The sequence below is a fragment of the Polyodon spathula genome, chromosome 4 (assembly GCF_017654505.1).
Source record: "Polyodon spathula isolate WHYD16114869_AA chromosome 4, ASM1765450v1, whole genome shotgun sequence".
In the NCBI taxonomy this organism is placed as follows: domain Eukaryota; kingdom Metazoa; phylum Chordata; class Actinopteri; order Acipenseriformes; family Polyodontidae; genus Polyodon; species Polyodon spathula.
Genome location: NC_054537.1, coordinates 56,604,698 through 56,615,845, shown reverse-complemented (window position 1 = coordinate 56,615,845; position 11,148 = coordinate 56,604,698).

Sequence of the window (11,148 nt, the reverse complement as noted above, 5' to 3'; positions counted from 1 at the left end):
TTGCAGTAAACTAATGTGATCCATCTGCATCTCATTCCATTTGCATTGTTTTCCATCTGATGATGTAGATATCCTTCTGTCTGGTGTTGATGGCTCCAGGGATCAGCACACACAACGGCTGCGATGCTGGCTCCCAGGATCAACCCAGAGTGGTCTCCCCAGCGCATCAGCATGACAGCCGTCTGGATTGAGCCAAGTAGCGTACATCTCTGGGGTCTTCAAGTGGGCACCTTCCATCCTCTGTGTTTCGTTGACTATCCCACAACACCAAGAGGACTCAACAGTGATTCTGGCATCCCAGCATCACCCCCCTCCATCCCCCACTCAGCTCAGCCCAGCTTACTTACCTATACATCAGCGTTGCTTTCTTTCTATTGTGCTTGAGATCCCCATCCAGAATCTTTCCGTCTCAACCACAGCCAGTTGCTGCTCCTTTCTGCTGCTTCAGATAAGTTCTTCACTGTGAGATGCAACTCTTGGCCACTGAACCCGACACCTCTGAGAAACCGGGTTGTAGAGTTTGCCACAAATCCTGGACAACCCACCTCCACTGGGTAAACTCAGACTCTCCATCCTCGCTGTTCCGCTTCAGCAGCTAGTTGAGCATACCGAAGTTTCTTCCTCTCATACGCCTCATCCACAGCATCCTCCCATGACACTGTTAACTCTACCAGATGAACAAGGTGTGCTGATCCAGACCACAATGCAACGTCTGGTTGAAGGTTAGTGGTCGCAATCTCAGGTGGAAAAATAAGCATTTGACCAGCATCTGCCAGCATCTTCCAGTCTCTAGTAGCTTCCAGTTGTCCTGAGCGAGGTTTGATTTTAACACCTTTTCTTGGTGGTTGCTCTCCTGGACAGAGGACTATTGTCTTTTGTGTGTAATGCTTTGATGGAACTGGTGGCAATTTATTGGTCAGGTTACGCTTGTCTTCCAATGCTAAGGCCAAACATTGCAGCACCTGGTCATGGCACCAAGTAAACCGTCCTTGGCTAAGACCCACCTTACATCCTGTCAAAATGTGCCTTAAATGTTGCAGGGATCCTCACTCACCCAGAGGTTTAGGTTTTGTGGTGACGGAAGAACATCATATGCTGATCTGATGAGGAAACTGATCCTGCTCTGTTCCATTGTCCATAGGTCTTGCCAGTCGATCTTGCGTTGTTCCACACACTCACTTAAAAAAAAAAAACAACAAAAAAAACAACAAAAAAAAAAAAATCTTACATTTTAAATTTACAGAGGTTTTAAAACACATTGATTACCTAGGCCATATAAATTTGCATCCTAATTGATGTCACGCTATTTTGCACCCTTGTGCCATCTGGTGGTTGACTAGCGTAGTGATCTTTTCTTATATTCTTGTCAAAAAAAAAGGTGATTTTAAGCCACGGTATGTTTGAGACGTCGTACTGTGTCTGTATCGGGTGACCACAATCTGCCTCCCACTGTAGTGTATTACAGTTTTGCTTTTAATACAGTCATGACCTTCCTCTTAGTTAATAATGTGCCAGCCTGACCTGGAATCTCAACTGGCAATGCACCAGCCTATGGGGGGGGGGGGTTAACAAGGTTCATTATTGAAGTGTTTAACATCTTAAAAGCGGTTGACATAGCTGACCCTTGCCAAAACTTTAAGCACAGTACAGAAACCAGGACCAGAGGGCACAGTTTAAAATTACGTGGAGACAGACTTAAGACAGAGAAAATGAGACATGTCATCACATACAAATTGGTGAAGCAGTGAGATTGGTTAGTGTGAAACACTTGGATCCTTTAACTTGGATCCTTCAACTCTAAAAAGTTCTGCGATCAAGATATAAGAAAAACACAGATGCGCGTTGTGGCAGGGCTCCTCCCTGCACATGAAGAGTGGGTTTTGTATATATACATTGTAAATACTATTGTGTGTAAAGGTATTGTAATTAATGAATGAAGTACCTGATGCTCCTGGGTGAGCCAGCCTGCTGTGTGTGCGATTACCAGCTGCAGAATCTAGGATTAGCAAGGATTAGGACTGTCCACATAACTCAAACATCGTACAAAAATCCTCCGATAGCTGTGAGGGTAAACTGGGTATCAGAACCTCCACAAGAAGCTGAAAATGATGACACCTACACCGTCATTTATTAAGGAGTAGTGCAAGCCAGTTTCAAGGCATTTTTTATTTTACGTTATTTGATTTATCTTTGTGTACACTGTTGTATGTCTTACGTGTGCTACCATTGTTGGTAGTGTCATGTGAGTGTTTGTATATAAATAAAAGCTGTGTGACTGCATGGCATATCAAACTCAAATCTAGATCTCCTGCCTGTCAGCAAGCAACAAATATGCATCCAACGACTCTACCCTGTTACAGTGCACTACATTACACATATGTCTTGCAACGTCTCACATTTCTAGACATTTATGTTGGTTGTATTTTACAGTGTTGTCTGCACAGTGCTACAAGGTATTGGTTCCCACTTGTCATATTCTGCAATAAATAGAACAACATTTCCTTATTGTCATAATTAATTGAGTATAAATGTATAATCTGTATTCTACTGTGGTTGCCAAAACTACTTTCAAATGTAACAGATAATTGTACAGGTCTGTATTTCAATGTCCCTGTGACAGAAATAAAATGATTCTTGGTTGTAAATCTCCCTCCCGACCTGTGAGGGTGCTAAGCAGTGATAACAGAGTTCCTTAGATGGGATAGTCCGACAGTTTTTTCCCAGGGTTCAAGGGAAGTCAAACAGCCAGGAAATGTGTGAGACTCATCACATTGAACTGGAAGGGAAACAACATGGCAGCTGCAAATTGGACAGGTGGCTGCATTTGTTTACCAGGGGGTCATGTATGACAGCATAAAAGGGGACGGAGAATCGTAATTTGTTCCTTTGTACTGGTTTTTGTAAATAAAGTGAGAAGGACTGTGAGAGACCCCATTCCATATGTAAAAAAATACCTCGAGAGTTTTGTTTGTTTTTTCTTGTAATCGTCTTGTCTTGCACATTACCAGACAGCTAACACAGTTCTGAAGCTGTCACCAAGGTCCAGCATTAAGCCGGAACGGCACTTCACCAATGATCGCTAAATAAACTGTATCACCCAACCGAGCACTACTGCACGCACCCAGGACTGGTGACAATGTATGTATTATTGTATTTATTAGTTTGGACTGCAATCCCATTATTGTTTACCCCGTGCAGTACAAATTGTTGTATATTGCCGGGGGATTATTGTTTAGGTCACCAGACCTGGAATATAAAATAAAGTTTATTGTTCCAAACTGGATTACAAGGCTTTGTCTGTTTAATTACCACACTGCATCACTCTTGCACCCGTCCCACACAGCCACTTTGTCACAGTCCCACAATCTGTGTGAAAAAAGTGCTCCTTTGTCAATGGGGCCAATCGTATCTTCCAACATTTGAGGAGTGGAAATACACTATATTGGAAACAGTATAATGCGGTGGATTTCTGGCCCAATGCACTGGGAATTTAGAGGAACATTTTAATAAATGGGAGTGTTTAAGCGTTATTAGGAATACATAGAAATATGGTTAGACTATGTAATGTTTTTTTTTTTTTTTTTTTTTTTTGCTGTTCTTATGTATTAATATTGTATGTTTATGACCACAGACTATAACAGGTCATGGCAAGGGTTGAAAGTATAATTAATTATTTTTAATATCAAATTTTGTTTTGAAAGAAAAATGTGTATTTCTCTTTAAACAGATACATTGAATTGGATACACATTATAGCTGAGTTATGTTTGTGTCTACAGTGTGACAGCTACCGTGGCAACTTGTAAAGTTATCCATAATTTGAAACAGCCACTGTACCATTTGACACAGTTGTTGTCACCAGGCAACCTTTTTTTTCGGAGACCCACTTCTGTGTTTCTCTACTAAAGCTGCGACCCAGCCATTGAAAACAAAGCCATAAAATATAATGTATTTAATTTTATGTAGATTGATATTATAAATCAATGAATTAATAAATGAACTGAAAACAGTACATTTTACAAATACTATAATGTCACTAACCTAATGTGTTGCTTGCCCTTAGTAAGTTTTCTCCAAAGAGGTGTTATGGGTGAGATGCTAACTCTGAGGTAATCTGCCGTGTGAAGTTTGTTCCTGTATTTCATTTTTATTGCTGCAACATACCACACACAATCATCTTCTCACACTAAAAAATTGTGCAATTGACCACAAACAATTTTTCTACATGGAAACATGTCTGGAAGTCATATCTTATACCTCCTAGACTTCGGCAGTGAAAATCGCATTTGTGACGTAATCTTGTGCAATGTTTTGCTGTAATAAAGGCCGTACCAAGCAATCCTTTAATTAACAACTGAGATCTGATGGAAGTAGTCCTGAGAAGATTATTTGACCAAATAGGAAAAAATAAGCATACAGTGGAAGGGGTTTAGAGACCTCTTCATTCAGATTTTTTTTTTTTTTTTTTAATTTATTTTTTTATGATGCCATTTATTCAATGTTTCAAATTATTTTCATTTGACTCATAAAAAGTGCTTTATGGTTTAGTTGTTTTATAAGCAATGTTATAGAAAAACACTGAAGGTACTACAAATTAAAAAAAAATCCTTTGCAATAAATAAACACATAAATAAGTCCTTTGCCACGCACAGAAATATATATTTTTATATCCTTTTTACTTTTGTTGGTCAACGGATAGTTAATTGCTCCATGCCATTTATGTCCCTTTGCAATAAGATGTGATTTATTGTACATGAGCCTTAAATAGCATCTACCTACCAAGGAACATAGTCACGTTTGTACCACAAAATGTTTTAAATTAGCATATGTTAAGGATTGTATTGGTGAAAGTCTATATATACCATGCATGCTAGTGACTGCTTTGTAATTGGGTTAGATATAACATATTACACAGCCTATAGGGACATCTGTTAGGTATGATTCCACAAGGAATTATGAAATTTTTTTACTGTGCGTGTGTGCTTGGAATAGGCGCCAAGGAGACACAGGAAGCTGCGTTTCGCTCCAATCAAAATTATATGTTCAATTGTTCCAGACCGTATTCAAAGATAGTTTTGCTCTGTAAGAGGGATTGACTTTTTCACTACTTGCCATTTACTGAGGCCTGCCATTCCTTGATCTGCCCATTGATCTTCGGACCGCTCGCTGCACTTCTGAACACTATGGACATGTAAATATATCAACCATTTTATTTTGGGATATTTTATGTTTTTTTTTTTTTTTTTTTTATATATATACTTTGCAAAGAGAGATATTTCGTCTTGGACTTTAAAGACGATGTTTCGGGACTGAGTAAAGAAGAGGACTGTAAACAAAAGGACTGAGAGAAACACTGAATGTTAAAAAAAATATGAATCTGTATTTTTGTAAGTGTTAGGTGCTGTGAAAAGAGGAAGCTGTTGCATATGGGTACCAAGATGCATTACTGTATAGTTACAAAAATACACTACACAGCGAATAGGAATTAGCAAATATTGAGAGTGAAGCTGGCAAAGTAAAACAAGAACAGAGTTAAAGAAAAGATTTGAAGCTTTGATAAATACATTACATTTTTTCTCTGTAATCTTACTGTTGTATATTGCTAGATTTAATGTATGCTTTTTTATTTGTTTATTTTAAATAGGAGCCAGGGCATTTCATTATCTCACAGATGTAGAAGTGAGTAGAAGAGAGTACAAATAAAACAGGTCACTGCCGTGATACTCAGTGTATGTGAGAGGGTGCATTGTTTATAAATAATGTATTTTTTCTAGCTAAATAATTCGAATAAGAAACATGAGGTGATTAATGTGATAAAATTGTGAGAGTGGAATGAAATAGGGGAAATTTTCCATACTATAGTGCGTGAGACTGAGCTCTGGTGCACCGCCCCTAGCCGATATTTATACAGAATATGGGTTATAAAAGAATTATATTAAGTAAGTCTGTTGGTAGTTTTCCCTGGCATTCGTGTAACGTTCTTTAAATGGCACTTACATAAGTTTTGGCACGAACAGGATTTGCCTAAGAGTAAGCATTGTAATAGTGTACAACAGGATAGAAGCATGAAAAATGGAGGAGTTAAAGGCACAACTCACTGAACTTCAACAGAAGCTTGGGGTACAGGAAGATAAAAAAAAAAACTTTTAAAATGTGCATGTAAAATAAACAGCGCGTGTGAAAATAAATTGGACCTGACGCACCTGACAAGCACTGAATAAACGGACTGCAAAGAGTTAAATATACCATCAAGTTTAAGGCACCTACTGATGCACAGGACATTGAAAAGATTTCTGACCTCTTACAAAAAGTCTATGACAATAAAGTTATTGGCACTTGATTACGAGTTATATGACAGAAAACAAAATTCAGGGGAGACAATCAGAGCATTTGCATTTGATTTATAGGAGAAATTATACAAAGTGCAGCACAGAGACCCAAATTATGTCCCTGAGGTTGATGAAACCATAAAAGAGCAGCTAGTAATTGGTTTGCGAGATGACTCTTTGAGAAGAAAAATGAAAGGAAAGTGTAAAGATAATGTGAGTCTGACATTTAATGAGCTTATGCAGGCAGCTATTACATGGTCAGAGAAGGAGGAGACTCCAGCAGATGTACTCCCCAAGAGCAACATTAGGGCCCACAGAGGACAAAGTACTGGAATGGGCAAGTGCTGAGAAAATTAACAAGAACCAGAGCTTGCAGGGGCCTAGTTGTACACCACTCAAAGATAGCCATGGGTTCTATATATGCTATACTTGCAATAAACCAGGATACATCAATAGGGGGTGCCCTTAAACAAAAACCTGGCGTAAGAGAATAGCAAGACTAGAGACAGAGCAGAGGAGACCATGGGCAAAGAGCAAGACTTGAGTGAAGGGAGGGTGGCTTCTCTGGGGCTGTCTGTCAACAGAAATCAAAGAGTAGGATGTGACAGTAATGGTTTAGGTGCTGTAGATGTAACACAAGTCTTCTGTAAGAAAACTTTTGGTGACTGTTTAACAATTCAAGTTATAATTGGAGGAGTCAGGACTGACTGTCTATTAGATATGGGTTCAGAGGTAACTACAGTCAATGAGTCTTACTTCAAGAAACATTTCAAAGGTGGAAATTTGCCACTACTAAATGCTCACTGGGTGCGATTTACAGCAGAAAACGGACTAGAAATCCCGGTATTAGGGTGACTTGAAGTAGACATAGAAAATACGGGTAAAGTATTGCCTTGGAGAGGTGTATTTGTCACTAAATACACTGCAGTAGATGATGGGACGGCCCACATCCCGTGTATTCTAGGGATGAATATCATTGGTGAGCTCAGAGAGTTGCTACTCCTAGGGGGCAGGACAAAATCTGGAGATTTGTGCCACATTCAAAGAGAGATACTGGCAAAGGTGGGTAGCTGGGAGCATGCAGTTGGAAGGACAGGGAGGATTGGGTATGAGAAAGTAGCCGGTACACAGAAAGTTGTTGTGCCACCAGGTTGTGATAGATGGGCGGTGTCAAATGCCTGCTGGTATAGAAAAACAATAGGTTCTTGTAGAGCCAACCCAAGGAGTCTTTTTGTCTAGTGGTACACTGGTACCTAACATTGTTGTTAATGTCAGCAGGGGAAGGGTACCAGTGAGGTTTTTGAATATCAGTGAAAGGTTGCCGAAGATATGTCCCAGAACTAGGGTAGTGGAGATAAAACAACCTGAGCAGGTCACCCCACAGCAGCTGCTGGCTTTTGAAGAGAGAGGAGGTATAGTGCATGTAAGGAGGCTCGAAACGGGGCAGAGAACAAAGGGGGTTTTGGTGGAAGATGCCCAGTCCTGCGCAAGTTAACATAGATGGCCTTATAGCCTCCCCTGGAGTCATTGTAATAAAGAAAGATGGTAGGGTTTGGTTCTTTGCGATTACCGAAAGCTAAGCCAGGTGACCTGTAAAGACGCTTACCCTCTACCAAGAATAGGGGAGTCTTTGGATGTGCTGGTAAAGGCTAAAGTTTTTTCAACACTGGATCTGACCTCTGGTTATTTTCAGGTGGCGATTGAACCATGTGACCAGGGCAAGAGTCCAGTCACAACACCATTTGGATTATTTGAATGGACCCGAATGCCATTTGGTTTATGCAATGCACAAGCCACTTTTCAACGGCTGATGGAAAGTGTGCCGAGTTATTACATTTTTGATACTGTCTTGATATCTTGATGACATTATTGTTTTCACCAAGGACTTCAACAGTTACACAGAGAAGCTGGACCTTGTGTTTACATGATTGGGAAGACACAGTCTGAAACTCAAACGCAGCAAATGTTTTATCCTGAAACCAGAGGTGACGTTTCTAGGATTCATAGTATCTGAGGTGGGTGTCCAGGTGGATGAGGAGAAAACCCATAAACAAGTGAGAACACATAAACCCATTCAGTTGTGATGAAGCATGCCAGGATGCTTTTGATGCATTGAGAACACTGTCAGATTCCACGCATTTTGTTATCTATTTATGCTCTGAGCACACCCTTAAACTCAAGGGAAGACATTTAAGGAGGACATAGAGATGTTTGGACTCCTACAAGTGGATTGTTCGTGCACTGACTTAGAGATATTAGTGTATCCAGACAACTTTTAAGTAATCAGAGAAATCACATAGACTCATTCAGTTTGAGGGTTTAATGAATCAGAGCAGTGTTAGTACTCCTTCGGTTTATTGAATGCTAAAAAAACAGATTGAGTGGTTAGAGACAACATCGGGTCCCGGCTAATAGACAGTCTGGCAATTTTGGCCAGACATGTAAAATGCTAAAACGCCCACTGCTAAATCCTAAAGCATCCAATAAAACACTCTAAAGCTAAAATATAATTCCTATCCCTATAGCAATGCTTCAATATAAGCAAGATACAAATTTAAGATTATGCTTACCTCCTACTATATGGAAGTGTTTTTGTAGAGTATAAGACAAGAGCTGTCTTCGAAGACAGAGGCTTCTGAATACGATCCAGAGCAACCAGGTTTTAAGAGATCATCAGAGGATTGACCAAACACCTTGTATTATCAATTTGAATGATACTTGACTGGAGTCTTCCCTCAACTTTCATAGAACTTTTCCTCAACGTCATGCGTCAGAAATGTTCATTAAATCTACACATTTGGTTTGTTTGACAGCTCTTATCTTTAAGTGAATAATATATTTAACAAGTCTGGCAACTCCTTTAAAATTAATTTTATATGATCTCATGCTCTCTACCTTTCTAATCTCTAAAATTGTGAGGTAATCCTCAAATTTATAAAATTTTTCCAGCTCCATAAAGTTCTTACTACTTATTAAGATAGAGAGAGAGAGAGATGTTTTGTAATATATAACACCAGCTCTGCTAATTGGTCCAGCCTTGGTTTAAAATATATTTTCTTCTCAACAGTAGAAACTTACTTGGCTTCATTAGCTAAAAATCCCTTTCCTCTGCAGTCCTTGGCAACTTATAGATAAGGATTCATGAGGCCCTACTCTCCAGCCAGAGTTACTTTTTAATTAATAAGAAGTTTCATCTTTAAGCAGTTTCCCAAATCCATTGCTTGAAGTCATACTTTTGCTAGATTTAAGAGACTATTCATAATGGTATCTTTACAGATAAGAGGCGGCCTACATCTTAATTTTTACTACCAAGTTTTCATTAATTTTATAGATAACATAATGAGGTAATGGACATAAGACCTAGTACCTAGTACCTTGAGATACTTCTTGTTAGTGGATATAAAAGGGTTGCTGGGGGTTTAACAGGTCAATTTTAAGCCTTTAGTTTTCATGTAATAATAATATTTTTCTTATTACATAAAAACCTTACACAAGTAAAACACTTATTTTAGTTCAGATACTCTGGTTCAATTTACCAAAAGATATTATTTATTTCCCCAGAGGTTGTTGTTCTTTTTATTAGATTGGAATGCCTATAGAGGCTATGTGTTTAGTTTAAAAGATGCTTCCAATCTAAACTTCTTTTCTGGTAAGAAATTTGACTATGAACACATTTTCAAATTAATTAAATGAAATCATAGTTCTGCTAAATTCTCCCAACCAATGTTAACACAGGATTCTGCAGTGGTTGTTCTACAGATAAGAAAAAGGGCCCATGTCTGAAGTCTGGGCAGCTCCAAGGACTAATATCCATTCCAGTAACAAAGGCACACAGACATGCATTTTTCATTAGGTCATGGCTTGCTCTTCCTTCTCCTGCAATAGTTTTTCTGCTGGCTTTATATCCTTTAAAACACAGTACAGTGTTATTACAATATTTTAACATTGTTGCAGTTTCACAAAGTCTTCTTAATCACATTCTCCAAATGTTCAATTTGTATCCCAAAGATCAGCGACAGTGACAGTATTGGTCAGGCTCTGCTCTCAGTGTGTCTGTCAAAGCCACTCCAGGATCCTTTATCCACAGATGCAAGTTCCAGAGGTTTAGGAGCAGTTTTGAGTCAAAAGCAAGAAAGGTTGCGTGGGTCAGAGAAAAATGATAAACACTACAATGCTTTTAAGTTAGAGTTATCAGCAATTAAGTGGGTTGTAACCTACATGTCTAAGGACTATCTACTCCATTCCCAAGTGTGTAGTATTTACAGATCATAATCCACTAAGATACCTAGAGACAGCTAACTTGGGGGAGGTTAAACAAAGATGGATTGCACAGCTGGCCAACTTCAATAAGTGTCTTATAAGCCAGCTGACAGAATGTTAATGCAGATGTTCTGTCTAGACTCCCTACAGGAGGTGCCAGAAGGGGAGGACTGTGGCAGCGATTTTGTGGTCATCAGTGAAGAGGAGGTAAGGGCATGTCCATGGCTGCAGAAACAGGTTCTTGAAGAGGCTTCTGAATGGAAGGTCGCCACACAGTCTGCAGTATTCTGGCGTAAATTTCCTGGTAAGAAAGCTATTGATGTGTCTGGATACTCATGGGATGAGGTACGAATGTGTGACAGGGTACTTCCCACCCTTGTGCATATTTTGTATTATTTTGTATTTGTTGTATTATTATGATTTATGTATTTTATGTGACGGTAAAAAAGCCTGTATTCTTTGGCAGGATGAGCGAGGTACAATCCACCATTTATTTATTTATTTATTTATTTTTTAAATACCTTGTGAGAATGTGTGACGGTTGATTGGCTGATTATGAAA